This window comes from Globicephala melas, chromosome X (assembly GCF_963455315.2).
Source record: "Globicephala melas chromosome X, mGloMel1.2, whole genome shotgun sequence".
Classification (NCBI taxonomy): Eukaryota; Metazoa; Chordata; class Mammalia; order Artiodactyla; family Delphinidae; genus Globicephala; species Globicephala melas.
In genome coordinates, this window is record NC_083335.1 from 9581015 (window position 1) to 9597420 (window position 16406).

At 35.7% G+C, this 16406-nt stretch overlaps 1 long non-coding RNA gene across 1 annotated transcript in view; it reads right to left on the reverse strand.

Moving 5' to 3' along the window:
- Window positions 1-13149: 13149 nt before the first annotated feature.
- Window positions 13150-16406, reverse strand: part of LOC132594575 (uncharacterized) — a 703896-nt gene continuing 700639 nt past the window's right edge. Inside the window, exon 10 of the long non-coding RNA XR_009560781.1 lies at window positions 13150-13226. This is a non-coding gene — a long non-coding RNA (uncharacterized lncRNA). The remainder of the gene's footprint in view (window positions 13227-16406) is intronic.

Below are 16406 nucleotides of genomic sequence, written 5' to 3' on the forward strand. Positions count from 1 at the left end.
GAGTTTAGGAGTGTTGCCTCCTCTTCTATTTTTTTGGAAGAGTTTAAGAAGGATTGGCATTAACTCTTTAAACGTAGGAAGAATTCACCAGTGAAACTATCTGGTCCTGAGGTTTTGTTGTTGTTGTTGTTTTTTAATTGGGATGTTTTTCGTTGTAGATTCCATCTCCTGCCTAGTGATAAGTCTGTTTAGATTTTCTATTTCTTCCTAGTTCAGGTATAAATAAATGTTGTTTATTTGAGATATTTCCTCTTTTTTAATGCAGGGGTTTGTCACTATAAACTTCTCTCTTATTCCTACTTTCACTGATTCCCATAAGTCTGGTTATGTTGTTTCCCATTTTTGTTTTTCTCAAAATATTTTCTAATTTCCCTTTAAATTACTTCTCTGACCCACTGGTTGTTCAAGAATGTGCTATTTAATATCCAATTATTTTTGGATTTTCCAGTTTTCCCTTTGTTATTCATTCCTAGTTTCATTCCATTGTGGTAAAACAAAAACAAAAACAAAAGGACCCACCAACAAACAAACAAAATCCCAATACTTGATATGACACCATTTTCTTAAATATGTTAGAATTATTTTGTAACCTAACATGTGATCTCTCCTGGACAATGTTCTGTGTGTGCTCGAGGAAAATATGTATTCTGCTGTTGCATAGAATGTTCTATGAATTTCACTTAGGTCTATTTGATGTATAATGTTGCTCAAGCCTACTCTTTCCTTACTGGCTTGCTTTCTGGGTGTTCTATCCATTATTAAAATTGAGGTATTGAAATCTCTTGCTTTTGCTTCATTGCTATGTATTTTCCCCTTCACTTTGATCAATGTTTGCCTTATACATTTAGGTATTATGATGTTTATTATATCTTCCTGGCGAATTGACCCTTTTATCACTATACGATGTCCTTGTCTCTTATGATAGATTTTTATTTAATATCTCTTTTGTCTCCAATAAGTATAGCTATCACTGCTCTCTTTTGTTTAAGAGCAAACCAAATTCAGTAGTACATTTAGAAGTTCATATACCATGACTAAGTGGGGTTTATCCCTGGGATGCAAGGATGGTTCAACACATACAAATCAATTTAATTAGTTATACTACATTAATAAAATGAAGGATAAAAATCACATGATCATCTCGGGCTTCCCTGGTGGTGCAGTGGTTGAGAATCCACCTGCTGATGCGGAGGACACGGGTTCGTGCCCCGGTCCGGGAAGATCCCACATGCCGCGGAGCGGCTGGGCCCATGAGCCATGGCATGATCATCTCAATAGGTGCAGGAAAAACTTGAGAAAACCAATACCATTTTATGGTAAAAACTCTCAAAACACTAGATACAGAAGGAATTTTTCTCAACATAATAAATGCCATACATGAAAATCTCACGGCTAACATCACACAAAACCATGAAAAACTGAACACTTTTCCTCAAATAACAGGAACAAGACACCACTACCTACTATCAGCACCTCTATTCAACATACTATTGAAAGTTCTAGGTAGAGCAATTAGGCAAGAAAAAGAAAAAAAGGACAGGGCATCCAAATTGGAAAAAGGAAATAAAATTATCTCTGTTTGCAGGTGACATGATCTTGTATGTATAAAATCATAAAGACTCCACAACTTTAAAAAAATGATAAAATTCTAAATTTGGTAAAGTTGCAGGATACAAAATCAACATAGAAAAATCAGTTATGCTTCTATACACCAGTAATAAAGCACCCAGAAAGGAAAGCTGTGTACAAAAGCATCCAAAAGAATAAAATACTCAGAATAAACTTAACCAAGGGGATTGAAAGACTTGTATACTAAAATGACAACAACAATAAAATAAATAAAAGAAGACATAGACAAATGCAAAGACTTCCCTGTTCATGGACTGGAAGATTTAATATTGTTAAAATGTCAATACTATCCAAAATAATCTCCAGATTCAATGCAATAACTATCAAAATCACAAGGCATTTTTCATAAAAAAAGAAGAAACGATCCTAAAATTCATATAGAACCACACACACACACACATAAAAACAAATAGCCAAAGGAATCCTGAGAAAAAAAGAGCAAAGTTGGAGGCATCACACATCTTATTTCAAAATATATTACAAAGCTACAGTAGTTAAAATGGTATGATACTGGCAAAAAAACAGACAGATCAATGAAATGGAATAAAGAGCCAAGAAATAAACTCAGGCATACATGGTTAACTGGTTTTCAACAAGGGTGCCAAGAATGCACAATGGAGAAAGGGTAGTCTCTTCAACAAATGGTGCTGGGAAATCTGAACTCTTATCTCATACCACCAACAAAAATCAAATCAAAGTCAATTAAAGACTTAAATATAAGGCTTGATGTTATAAAACTATTGAAAACATAAAAGGATATTCATCACAGTTATCATGAAGCATTGATGTCATGATCAATGATTGATCAGAGATGACATTAAAAGCACAGGTAACAAAAGCAAAAATAGACATGTGGAACTATGTAAAACTAAAAAGGACCTGCACAGCATACAATTAATATGGTGAAAAGGCAATCTATGGAATGGAAGAAAATATTTGCAAAGCATATAACTGATAAGAGCTTAAAATCCAAAATACATAAGGAAATTCTTCAACTTAACAGCAAAAAAATCCACAAACAACCCAATTAAAAAATGGGCAAGGATCTGAATAGATATTTCTCCAGAGAAGACATATAATCATTCATAATATTGACAACATTACTAATCATAAGCAAAATTCAAATGAAGACAAAACTGAGATGTCACCTCAAACATGTTTGGGTAGCTATTTTACTATTATATATATATAAGCTATTTTATATATATATATATATATATATAAAAACACATATATATGTACACACATATATATGTATGTATGAATACATATAAGAATAAAACCAGTGTTGGTGAGGATGAGGAGGAAATGGAACCCTTGTACACTGTTAGAAGTATTGTGTTTATTTTTTTTGGCTGTGTTGGGTCTTCATTGCTGGGTACAGGCTTTCTATAGTTACAGCAAGCTGGGGCTACTCTTCGTTGTGGTGTGCGGGCTTCTCATTGTGGTGGCTTCTCTTGTTGTGGAGCATGAGCTCTAGGCATGCAGGCTTCAGTAGTTGTGGTGCATGGGCTCCGTAGTTGTGGCTCGTGGCCTCTAGAGCACAGGCTCAATAGTTGTGGCACACAGGCTTAGTTGCTCTGCAGCATGTGGGATCTTCCCGGACTAGGGCTCAAACCACTGTCCCCTGCATTGGCAGGCAGATTCTTAACAACTGCACCACTAGGGAAGCCTGGAAGTACTGTAAGATGGTGCAGGTGCTATGGAAAACGGTTCCTCAAAAAATTAAAAGTTAAACTATAACATGATTCAGCAATCCCACTTCTGGATGTATATCCAAAAGAATTGAAATCAGGATCTCAAAAAGATGTATGTTCATTGTGGCATTATTCACAATGGCCAAGATATGGAAGCAACCCAAATGTCCATAAAGAAATAAACTGATAAAGAAAATGTGGTATGTACACACAATGGAATATTATTCTGCCTTAAAAAAAACAAAAACAGGGAAATTATACTATATGTGACAACATGGATGAACCTGGAGGACAGTATGCTAAGTTAAATAAGCCAGTCCCAAAGAGCAAATACTGCATGATTCTACTTATAGGAGGTATCTAAAATATACAAACTCAGAGAAATAAAGAGTGGAATGATGGTTGCCAGGGGCTGGGCATGGGAGAAATGGGGAATTTTTCACTTAAAAATTTGTGAAGAACATAAATCACATGTTAAGTTTTCTTTCTAGAAGAAAAAAATAGATAAAATTGGATGCCTCTGACTGCTTAACTGCTAAAGTCTGACTTTGTAACATATATTAATAATCAATCATAGAGAAAATTTTGGTAAACTGGAGATGTGGGGTACTAATCTAGTACCAAGAAACTTCACCTCTCACCATGTTTAAATAGTGTAAATATTCTTAAATACTGTTAATTACCATAGATTTATTCTCACAGTAGCTTCTTTACTTTTTTCTCCTTAGAAATTCATGGTGAATTACTATTTAATCTGTAAAGTATAGTATGTGGGGGATGTGACATATGAAAACTACCAAACTGACTGATTCAAGTAAATGTGCTTTACTGTGTGATGAAAAGTACAATGGTACCACAATGTCTGAGGTATGAGCCCAGTGTTCACTGTTTTTTAATAGTCAGGAAACACAAAAGTATTGTTTACTCAGAATGAAATTAAAAGAAAGATGGTAATATTTCTATCAATATGATCCTTGTAGATAGATCAGCTAGATATATCAGAGCCCAAAATGAGGTGTAATTTTAAATTAAAATTGCCTTGATCCAGTGTAATTTAAATTAGCAAAACAGTTTACAACTCTATCATTTAATGTGTAATGTGCAGCCCTGATCCTAGATACCTACTTTTACATGTTACTGAAATAATAGAATATTTTGCTTTGGGGTAAAAGGCAAAATAGTAGCTTGAGTAGAAAAAGTATATCATTAATCCTACTAATTGGGGTACTTCTCTTGTCAACTGTAGTTTTCTCTTTGAACTAAGTTACTTAAATTCTTACAGTTAATATATTTCAAAAATAAATTTTCATTTAATAAATATGAATTTCCTAAGTATATGACAAATAAAGATTTTTGCCTTTGAAGCAATGACAGTCTCTCTCAATATTTTATCATAATGAAAACTTTCAGGTGCTTAAGCTGGAAGAGTTTTATTGTTCTCAATAGTTTCAAATCAGTCTATGATGTCATACTTTTATGCTGATTTTTTAAACTTTTTACTTCATATTGGAGCATAGCTGATTAATAATGTTGTGATAGTTTCAAATGCACAGCAAAGTGACTCAGCCATACATATACATGTATCAATTCTCCCTCAAACTTCCCTCCCATCCAGGCTGCCACATAACATTGAGCAGAGTTCCCTGTGCTATACAGTAGGTCCTTGTTAGTTATCCATTTTAAATATAGCAGTGTGTACATGTCGATCCCAAACTGCCTGACTATACCTTCCTCCCATCCTTCCCCCTAGTAACCATAAGTTTGTTCTCTAAGTCTGTGAGTCTGTTTATGTTTTGTAAATAAGTTAATTTGTATCATTTCTTTTTAGATTCCGCATATATGTGATATCATACAATATCTCTCTTTCTCTGTCTGACTTACTTCACTCAGTATGACAATCTCGAGGTCCATCCATGTGGCTGCAAATGGTATTATTCATTCTTTTCAATGGCTGAGTAATATTCCATTGTATGTATGTACCACATCTTCTTTATCCATTCCTCTGTTAATGGACATTTAGGTTGCTTCCATGTCTTGGTTATTGTAAACAGTGCTGCAATGAATATTGGGGTGCATGTATATTTTAGGATCATATTTTTCTAAAGATATATGCCCAGGAGTGGGATTGCAGAGTTATATGGTAGCTCCAATTTTAGTTTTTTAAGGAAACTCCATACTGTTCTCCATAGTGGCTGTACCAATTTACATTCCCACCAACAGTGTAGGAGGGTTCCCTTCTCTCCACACCCTCTCCAGCATTTATTGTTTGTGGACTTTTTGATGAGAGCCATATTGACTGGTGTGAGGTGATATCTCATTGTAGTTTTGATTTGCATTTCCCTAATAATTAGTGATGTTGAACACCTTTTCATGTGCCTATTGGCCATCTGCATGTCTTTGGAGAAATGTCTATTTAGGTCTTCTGCCCATTTTTTGATTGGGTTATTTGTTTTGATGATATTAAGCTGCATGAGCTGTTTATAAATTTTGGAGACTAATCCCTTGCCAGTCATATCATTTGCAAATATTTTCTCCCAATCTGTGGGATGTCTTTTTGTTTTGTCTGTGGTTTCCTTTGCCATGCAAAAGCTTTTGAGTTTAATTAGGTCTCATTTGTGTGTGTGTTTTTTTATTTCCATTACTCTGGGAGATGGATCGAAAAAGATATTGCTACGATTTATGTCAGAAAATGTTCTGCCTGTTTTCCTCTAGGAGTTTTATAGTGTCCAGTCTCACATTTATGTCTTTAATCCATTTTGAGGTTATTTTTGTGTACGGTGTTAAAGAATGATCTAATTTCATTTTTTTTACATGCAGCTGTCCAGTTTTCCCAACACAATTCGTTGAAGACATGGTCTTTCCACCATTCTATAGTCTTGCCTCCTTTGTCATAGATTAATTGAACATAGGTGAGTGGGTTTATTTCTGGGCTTTCAATCCTGTTCCATCGATCTATATTTCTATTTTTGTGCCAGTACCATACTCTTTTGATGACTATAGCTTTGTAGTATAGTCTGAAGTCAGGGAGCCTAATTCTTCCAGCTCCATTTTTCTTTCTCAAGATCGCTTTGGCTATTCAGGGTTTTCTGGGTTACCTTACAAATTTTAAGATTTTTGTTCTGGTTCTGTGAAAAATGCCATTGGTACTTTAATAGGGATTGCATAGAATCTGTAGATTGCCTTGGGTAGTATAGTCATTTTGACAATATTGATTCTTCCAATCCCAGAACATGGTATATCTTTCCATCTGTTTGTGTCATCTTTGATTTCTTTCATCAGCGTCTTATAGTTTTCAGAGTACAGGTCTTTTGTCTCCTTAGATATGTTTATTCCTAGGTATTTTACTCTTTTTGAAGTGATGGTAAATGGGATTGTTCTTGAATTTCTCTTTCTGACCTTTCATTGTTAGTGTATAGAAATGCAACAGATTTCTGTGCACTAATTTCGTAACCTGCAACTTTACCAAATTCATTGATGAGCTGTAGTAGTTTTCTGGTAGTGTCTTCAGGATTTTTCTATGTACAGTATCATGTCTGCTCCCAACAGTGACAGTTAAACTTCTTCTTTTCCAATTTGGATTCCTTTTATTTCTTTTCCTTCTCTGATTATCTCAGCTAGGACTTCCAATACTATGTTGAATAAAAGTGGCGAGAGTGGACATCCTTGTCTTGTTCCTGATCTTAGAGGAAATGCTTTCAGCTTTTCACCATTGAGTATGATGTTAGCTATAGGTTTGTCATATACAGCTTTTATTATGTGAGGTATCTTGCCTCTATGCCCACTTTCTGGAGAGTTTTATCATAAATGGGTGCTGAATTGTCAAAACTTTCCTGCATCTATTGAGATTGTTGTATGGTTTTTATTCTTCAGTTGGTTGATGTGGCGTATCACACTGATTGATCTGTGGATATTGAAAAGTCCTTGGATCCCTGGGATAAATCCCACTTGATCATGGTGTATGATCCTTTTAAAGTATTGTTGGATTCAAACTGCTAGTATTTTGTTGAGGATTTTTACATCTATGTTCATAAGTGATATTGGTGTGTAATTTTCTTTTTTTGTGGTACCTCTGTCAGGTTTTGGTATCAGGGTGATGGTGGCATAATAGAATGATTTTGGGAGTTTTCCTTCCTCTGATATTTCTTGGAATAGTTTCAGAAGTATAGGTGTTAGCTCACCTCTAAATCTTTGATAGAATTCACCTGTGAAGCCATGAGGTCCTGGACTTTTGTTTGTTGGGAGATTTTTAATCACAGTTTCAATTTCAGTGCTTGTAATTGGTCTGTTTATATTTTCTATTTCTTCCTGGTTCAGTCTTGGGAGATTGGACCTTTCTAAGAATTTGTCCATTTCTTCCAGGTCATCCACTTTATTGGCATATAATTGTTTGTAGTAGTCTCTTAGGATCCTTTGTACTTCTGTGGTGTCTGCTGTGACTTCTCTTTTTTCATTTCCAATTTTATTAATTGGAGTCTTCTCCGTTTTTTTCTTGATGAGTCTGGTTCAAGGTTTTTCAATTTTGTTTACCTTTTCAAAGAACCAGGCTTTAGTTTCATTGATCTTTGCTACTGTTTGTCTGTATTTCATTTATTTCTGCTCTGATCTTTATTATTTCTTTCCTTCTACTAACTTCAGATTTTGTTTGCTCTTTTTTCTCTAGTTGCTTTAGGTGTAAGCTTAGCTTGTTTATTTGAGATCTTTCTTGTTTCCTGAGGCAAGATTGTATTGCTATAAACTTCCCTCTTAGAACTGCTTTTACTGCATCCCATAGGTTTTGGATCATTGTGCTTACATTTTCATTTGTCTCTAGGTATTTTTTATTTCCTCTTTGATTTCTTCAGTTGGTTGTTTAGTAGCATATTGTTTAGCCTCCATGTGTTTGTGTTTTTTATATGTTTTCCTTGTAAATTATTTCTAATCTCATAGCATTGTCATCAGAAAAAATGCTTAATGTAGTGTCAATTTTCTTAAATTTACTGAGGCTTGCTTTGTGGCCCAGCATGTGGTCAATCCTGGAGAATGTTCTGTGCGCACCTGAGATGAATGTATATTCTGTTTTTGGATAGAATGCTCTATAAATATCAATTAAGTCCATCTGATCTAATGTGTCATTCTAAGCCTGTGTTTCCTTATTGATTTTTCTGTCTGATCTGTCCATTAATGAAAGTGGGGTGTTAAAGTCCCCCACAATTATTGTGTTACTGTCGGTTTCTCCCTTTATGGCTGTTAGTATTTGCCTTATATATTGAGGTGCTCCTATATTGGGTGCATATATATTTACAATTGTTATATCTTCTTCTTGGATTGATCCCTTGATCATTATGTAGTATCCTTCTTTGTCTCGTAACAGTCTTTATTTTAAAGTCTATTTTGTCTGATATGAATATTGCTACTTCAGCTTTCTTTTGATTTCTATTTGTATGGTATACCTTCTTCCATCCCCTCACTTTCAGTCTGTATGTGTCCCTAGGTCTGAGGTGGGTCTCTCATAGACACCATATATATGGGTCTTGTTTTTGTATCCACTCAGCCAATCTATGTCTTTGGTTGGAACATTTAATCCATTTACATTTAAGGTAATTATCAATATGTGTGTTCCTGTTGCTATTTTCTTAATTGTTTTGCATTTGTTTTGGTATGTCTTTTTTCTTTTCTTCCTCTTTTTTTCTCTTGTGGTTTGATGACCATCTTTAGCGGTGTTTGCTTTTTCTTTTTTGTGTGTGCATCTATTCTAGTTTTGGGGCTTCTGTTCCCATGAGCTTTTGATATAGCAGTCTATATATGTACAAGGTTTTAAGCTGCTAGTCTCTTTCCTGCCTAGAGGAGTTCCTTTAGCATTTGTTGCAAAGTTGGTCTGGTGCTGTTGAATTCTCTTAGCTTTTGCTTGTCTGTAAAGCTTTTGATTTCTCCATCAAATCTAAATGAGAGCCTTACTGTGTAGAGTATTCTTGTGTGGAGTTTCTTCCCTTTCATCACTTTAAATATATTATGCCACTCCCTTCTGGCTTGCAGTTTCTGCTGAGAAATGAGCTGATAACCTTATGGGAGTTCCCTTGTATATTATTTGTCATTTTCCCCTTGTTGCTTTTAATATTTTTTCTTTGTCTTTAATTTTTGCCAATTTGATTACTATGTGTCTTGGCCTGTTCCTCCTTGGGTTTATCCTGCCTGGGATTCTCTGTGCTTTCTGAACTTGGGTGACTGTTTCCTTTCCCATGCTAGGGAAGTTTTCAGCTATTATCTCGTCAAATATTTTCTCAGGTCCTTTCTATCTCTCTTCTCCTTCTGGGAGCGCTAAAATGTGAATGTTGGTGTGTTTAATGTTGTCCCAGAGGTCTCTTAGACTGTATTCATTTCTTTTCCTTCTTTTTTCTTTATGCTGTTCTGTGGCAGTGCACTATTCTGTCTTCCAGGTCCCTTATCCATCCTCCTGCCTCAGTTATTCTGCTACTGATTCCTTCTAGTGTATCTTTTACTTCAGTTATTGTATTGTTCATCTCTGTTTGTTCATTAGTTCTTTTAGGTGTTTGTTAAACATTTCTTGCATCTTCTCGATCCTTGCCTCCATTTTTTTCTGAGATCCTGGATCATCATCACTATCATTATTCTGAATTCTTTTCCCAGAAGGTTGCCTATCTCTACTTCATTTAGTTGTTTTTCTGGGGATTTATCTTGTTCCTTCATCTGGGGCATAATCCTCTGCCTTTTCATTTTGTCTAACTTTCTGTGATTGTGGTTTTTGTTCCATAGGTTGCAGGATTGTACTTCGTCTTGCTTCTGCTATCTGCCCTCTGGTGGATGAGGCTATGTAAGAGGCTTGTGCATGTTTCCTGATGGGAGGGACTGGTGGTGGGTAGAGCTGGGTCTTGTCATTGCTCTGGTGGGCAGGGCCTGCTCAGTAAAACTTTAATCCATTTGCCTGCTGATGGTTGGGGTTTTGTTCCCTCCCTGTTGGTTGTTTGGCCTGAGGCGACCCAGCACTGGAGCCTACAGGCTGTTTGGTGGGGCTAATGGTGGTCTCTGGGAGGGTTCATGCCAATGAGTACTTCCAGAACTGCTGCTGCCAGTGTCCTTGTCCCCACAGTGAGCCACAGCTGCCCCCTGCCTTTGTTGGAGACCCTCCAACACTAGCAGGTAGGTCTGGTACAGTCTCCTATGGGGTCACTCTCCTTCCCCCTGGGTCCTGGTGCACACAAGCCTTTGTGTGTGCCCTCCAAGAGTGGAGCCTCTGTTTCCCCCAGTCCTGTGGAAGTCCTGCAATCAAATCCTGTTGTCCTACAAAGTCAGATTCTCTGGGGATTTCTCCCATTGCTGGAACCCCAGGCTGGGAAGCCTGACGTGGGGATCAGAACCTTCACTCCAGTGGGAGAACTTCTGTGGTATAATTCTTCTCCAGTTTGTGGGTTGCCCACCTGATGAGTATATGATTTGATTTTATCGTGATTGGAACCCTCCCACCATCTCATTGCGGCCCCTCCTTTGTCTTTGGATGTAGGGTATCTTTTTTGGTAGGTTCCAGCATCTTCCTGGGGATGGTTGTTTAGCAGTTACCTGTGATTCTGGTGCTCTTGCAAGAAGGGGTGTGCACACGTCCTTCTACTCCACCATCTTGAACCAATCTCCTCAGTGTCATACATTTTTAATTGACAATTTTGATCTTTATAGTTTCAACATATATTACATTTTAGTATGACTATAATTACTAAAATATTAGGCAGCCATTGTACAACAAGAATTAATATATTGATAAATTTTCCCACAGTTTTTCCAAGGCTGTGCTAAATGACATAATTCATTTAAATAATTTTTCCTGCCTTGATTAGTGTCTGTTCCCATATTACAAATATGTTGTAACCTGTCAGCATAAAACATGTCTAAAATAACATTTATAGACATTTATTAGATATCACACACTATGCTACATCTTGAATGCCCTCATGAAATCTTCATAACAACTCTGAGAGACGTCTATTGATAGTATTTTATCTTACAAATAAAAGAGTTTGTACACGGTTCTTGGTTGCAAACAACAGAAATCACTTTTGACTGACTTAAATTTAAAATTAACTTATTGGGAAAATGTAAGTCCATAAATAAACTTAAAAGGGGGAAGACAGAGAAAACCAAAACATACTCAAGAAACTACAAAAGGAAAAATCTGCTTAGGATTCTGTTAATAGAACCATTTCCACTGGATACTCACTCCTACCACTTACTTGACTGTCTTTGGAACCCCAGTGAGTTGCCAGTGGACTCTCCATTCAACCACAACCAATATGAATGATCTGTATATTTGTATCAAAATTCCACTCCCTATATATTCCTTAATATTTTTGTCTATTCCACCACATTTGCTTCAAAGCCCTACTTTCCATTAAGAGTGTAGTCTGACCTTATAAAAATTAAGCCATATAGGAGGAAATCAGAGTAAATGACCCCTATGAGAAATCTGATTGCAAAGTGGGTGTGGAGCATAGAAAACAGGAGTGGAAAGGGAGAAAGGAATTGAATCAAGCATGCTCAGCTTATTTTTAGCAAAAATTTCATTCATTTCCATATTAGCTCCTCTCCTGGGGAGGAGAAAGTGAATGTCCTGGAGTGTTATGATAATGGGCGGAATCCCCAGGATATATGGATGGAGCCATCAGGAATCTGGAAGAAGTTTCCCATCCCAGACAGCACATGTCTTTCTCTATCCCCTGAATTGAAAACTCTTTAAGAGCTGTATTAGTCAGTGTTCTCCATGATGAATTGTCTCACATGGTTATGGAAGCTGAGAAGTCCCATATAACCGCCATCAGCAAGCTGGAGACCCAAGAAAACCCACAGTGTAATTCATTTTGAATTTGAAGACATGTGCACCAGAGGAACTAATGGTGTAAAACCCAGTCTACAGACAGGAAAAGATGAGATGAGATGTCCAAGCTCAACAGTGGGACAGCAAAAAAGGCAAATTCTTTTTTCCTTTGCCTTTTGTTCTATTCAGGACTTTAATGGATTGAATGATGAGCACCCACATTGACAAAGGTAATCTACTTTACTGAGTCTACCAAATCAAATGCTTATCTCACCTGGAAATACACTCATAGAAACACCCAGAAGTAATGTTTAATATGGTGACCCTATGGCCAGTCAAGTTGACACATAAAAATAACCATCACAAGTCCACCCCTTTTCAACTTGGTACCTGTACATATCTCCTTAAACCATACTTAGTCCTCAAATAAAGACAATAACAAGGTCATAATCTAACTGAACATGATAAAACTATCCTGTGTACAACTGAAAATACACTGACCCCTTCCCCAGAAGAGAAGGTAAAGTCCTTAAGTAATGTTTACTCTTCTCCTTGATAGTCCATAACTTAAATACTATGAAATTAGTAATACATACTATGATATAAAATCATTACATCTTATGTTACATAATAATGGAATAAGATTAAAATATATGTAAATATAAGTAAATTAATAAAATGTACATACCTGCAAATACATTTATAACAAAATAAATAGGAAATACTCATGACAATTACAATCCTCATTTCTGTAACTGGTCACATGGGTGTAGCTGATGTTTATAACTACTTTCTTCCACGTCCCATTCTGTTCCCTTTGCCTTCAGCAAGCACCTCACCTCAGCTGGTTGTGGTTCTTTATATGGTGGGTGACTCAAACTAATTCTTGAAGGGTCTGGATCATTACTATACCTGCATAGATTGGGTTGTTGTAGTTTTCCACTAATCTTAACCACAGGACACAGTAATATTAAAAGACACCCTAAGGGATCCCCTTTATTCTGAACATACTCTTCCTTACCTCCATTGTGGAGTAGTAATCCAACTTCCCCTTGATACTCAGGATCGATCTCCCCAGGCAACAATGTAACATCCTTCTTTACCTGTTGATTCAGAGACACAAGGATGACAAAGTGGCTGAGTGGCAGTTTTAGCTGAACAAAAAGCCAACTAGTTCACCAGAGAAAACCAGGAAAGAGCCAGTTAGAAACAGTTTCCCTGGGGTTAGAACAAAGCTCAAAGACTGGTTTAAAAAGTTACCCATTCCTGAAGTTAATTGGATGAGACTGTAGAGCATCGTATGCCCTAGAGAATTATTGAAAAAAAAAAGGGTAAATCAATGAAGCCTAGCAGCTGGATTTGATATCAAATGAGTCAGATAGATTAACAGAGAGATAAAGGAAAAACACTGTCAAAAATAAGCTCTGCTCAGCCACTAGTAACCATAGAGTGTGCACATACCCAAGGCTGAGCCCCCTGAGGAGCAATACCAAGTATGTTCAATTAACTGAAGAAAACCATGGTTAAAAAGGTAAAGTTAGCTATAATGTCAATACCTTATCAAATGGATCATATCAATGAAGAAACAGAAATTATAACAAAGAACCAAATTGGAATTCTGAAGTTGAAAAGGACAATAACCAAACTGAAAAAAATTCACTGAGGGGGCTCAAGAGTTGACTTGAGCTAGCAGAAGAGACAGTAAACATTTAGATAAATCAGTAGAGATATGTAGTATGAGGAACAGTAAAAAAGAGAAAACATAAACAAAGTCTCAGAGAAATATAGTACACTTTTAAGTGAACCAACTTGTACATAATTGGGAGTGCCAAAATGAGAAGAGAGGAAGAATGGAGTAGGAAAAAAAATATTCAAAGAAATAATGGCTGAAAACTTGCCACATTTCCTGAAAAATATTTATCTATACATCCAAGAAGACAAATTAATTCTACCCTGGTTAAACCCAAAGAGATTGAGATCCACACTCAGACACCATCATAGAGAAAATACTGAAAGCCAAAGAGAAAAGGAGGAAAGGAGGAAAAGAAAATGATTTAATGTATACAAAAAAACCTCAATTAGAAATAAACAGATGCCAGATGACAGTGGGGTGACACAGTCAAAGGCAAGAAAAGGGAGAAAAAAACTGTCAACCAAGAAACTTTTATCCAGCAAAACCATCTTTCAAATAGTAAGGTGAGATATGACATTCCAAGATAAGCAAAAACAGTATTCTTTGCTAGTGGACATGCCTTAAAAGAAATCCTAATGGAAATTCTTCAGTCTGAAATCAAGTAATCCCAGATGGTAATTCAAATCCACATAACAAAATAAAGAGCATGAGCAAAATAATTATGTAATTAGAAATTATAGAATTAATGTATATGTATTCCCCTTTCTTCTCCTGACTGATTAAAAAGCAATTATATGAAACTGTGTGTGTGTGTGTCTGGGCCTATAACATATAGACTGTAATATATTTGACAATAACACAGAAGATGTGAGAGCTAAGTTGTACTGAAGTAAAGAAGTGACACCAAATGGTAACTTGAACCCATAGTAACCCATAATGTGAACTAAAATTGATAAGAGGTAAATATAACAAACTCTCTAAATACAAACTTGATTCCATTTATTCACTTAGCTTCTTTAATACATACAGAATTTTATAAAGTAATCATAAAAATGTAATTTGGGGTGTTACAAGTACATACATGCAATGTATATAATGATAACACAAGAGAGGGGGTAAAATACTATATGAGTAACATTTCTAAATCTCAATGAAATTAGGTTAGTATGAATCTGAAGTAGATTCTGATACATTAAGATGTATATGTGGTAAATCCTAGAGGAAACACTGAGAAATTATCTCTAAAAAAATTTAGTAAGATAATCATTGATTAAACAAAAGTATGACAAAATAAAACATTGCCTTGATGCAAGAAGAAGCACTAAAACAAGAGTAGAGGAACAAAAATGTATTAAAACATAAAAAAACAAAAGTTAAAATGACACATAAATCCAGCTACGTCAACAGATTAAACAAGAATTGATTAAAAATTCAATCCAATTACAGACATTATTGGTGGATTAAAAAAACATTCCAGGGCTTCCCTGGTGGCGCAGTGGTTGAGAGTGTGCCTGCGGATGCAGGGGATGCTGGTTCGTGCCCCAGTCTGGGAAGATCCCACATGCCGCGGAGCAGCTAGGCCTGTGAGCCATGGCCGCTGGGCCTGCGCGTCTGGAGCCTGTGCTCCGCAACGGGATAGGCCACAACAGTGAGAGGCCCACATACCACAAAAAAAAAAAAAAAAGAAGATTCCAAATGTATGCTATCTACAGGAGATACACTTTATCCTCAAATATACAAATACTTTAAAAGTAAAAAGGTAAAAAGTATATTATGCAAACGGCATCATAAGATAGTTGGAAGGGGCTATTATCAAAATAATAGTGTATGAAACATGTTACTAGACATAAAGATGGACATTATACAACAGTAAAAGTGTAAATATATTAGAAAGATATAAAAAATAAAAGCACAAATATACACTTAACAACAGTGCCTAAAAAGACATGAAATAAAAACTGACAGAATTAAAGGGAGAAAGAAATAATCCAACAATAACAGAGACTTGAATACACCAGTTTTAATAATGAATACAACAAATAGGCAAAAGATTGATGAGGAAATAAAAGATTTGAACAACATTGTACAATAACTAAACCAAATGAACATCTATAGGCTATTCAACCAAGGAACAACAAAGTACAAATTTTTCTCAAGTGCACATAAATTGCTGTCCAGGATAGACCTTATGCTAGGTCATAAAATAATTGTCAATAAATTTAAAATTATTAAAAACCATTACACACAGTATAATACATTCTCTGTTGAAAATGGAATAAAAAATTGGAAATTAAAATCTTAACAAAATTTGGAAAATTCAAAATTATGTGGAAATAAAACAAAGTTCCTAAATAATTAATTGGTGAAAGAAGAAGTAAGAGTAATTAGAAAATATATTGAGATGAATGAAAATAAAGACACAACATACCAGAATTGATGGGATGCAGCAGAAGCAGTTGTTAGAAGGAAATTTAAAGTTGTAACTGCCTTTCACTCATATGTGAAATATAATATTTATTATTGTCCTTCCTTCTACTAAATTTGGGCTTTGTTAGTTCTTCTTTCCCTAGCTTCTTTGATGTGTAAAGTTAGATTGCTTATTTGAGGTTTTTTCTTTTTTTTTTTTTTGAGGTAGGCCTGTTTTGCTATG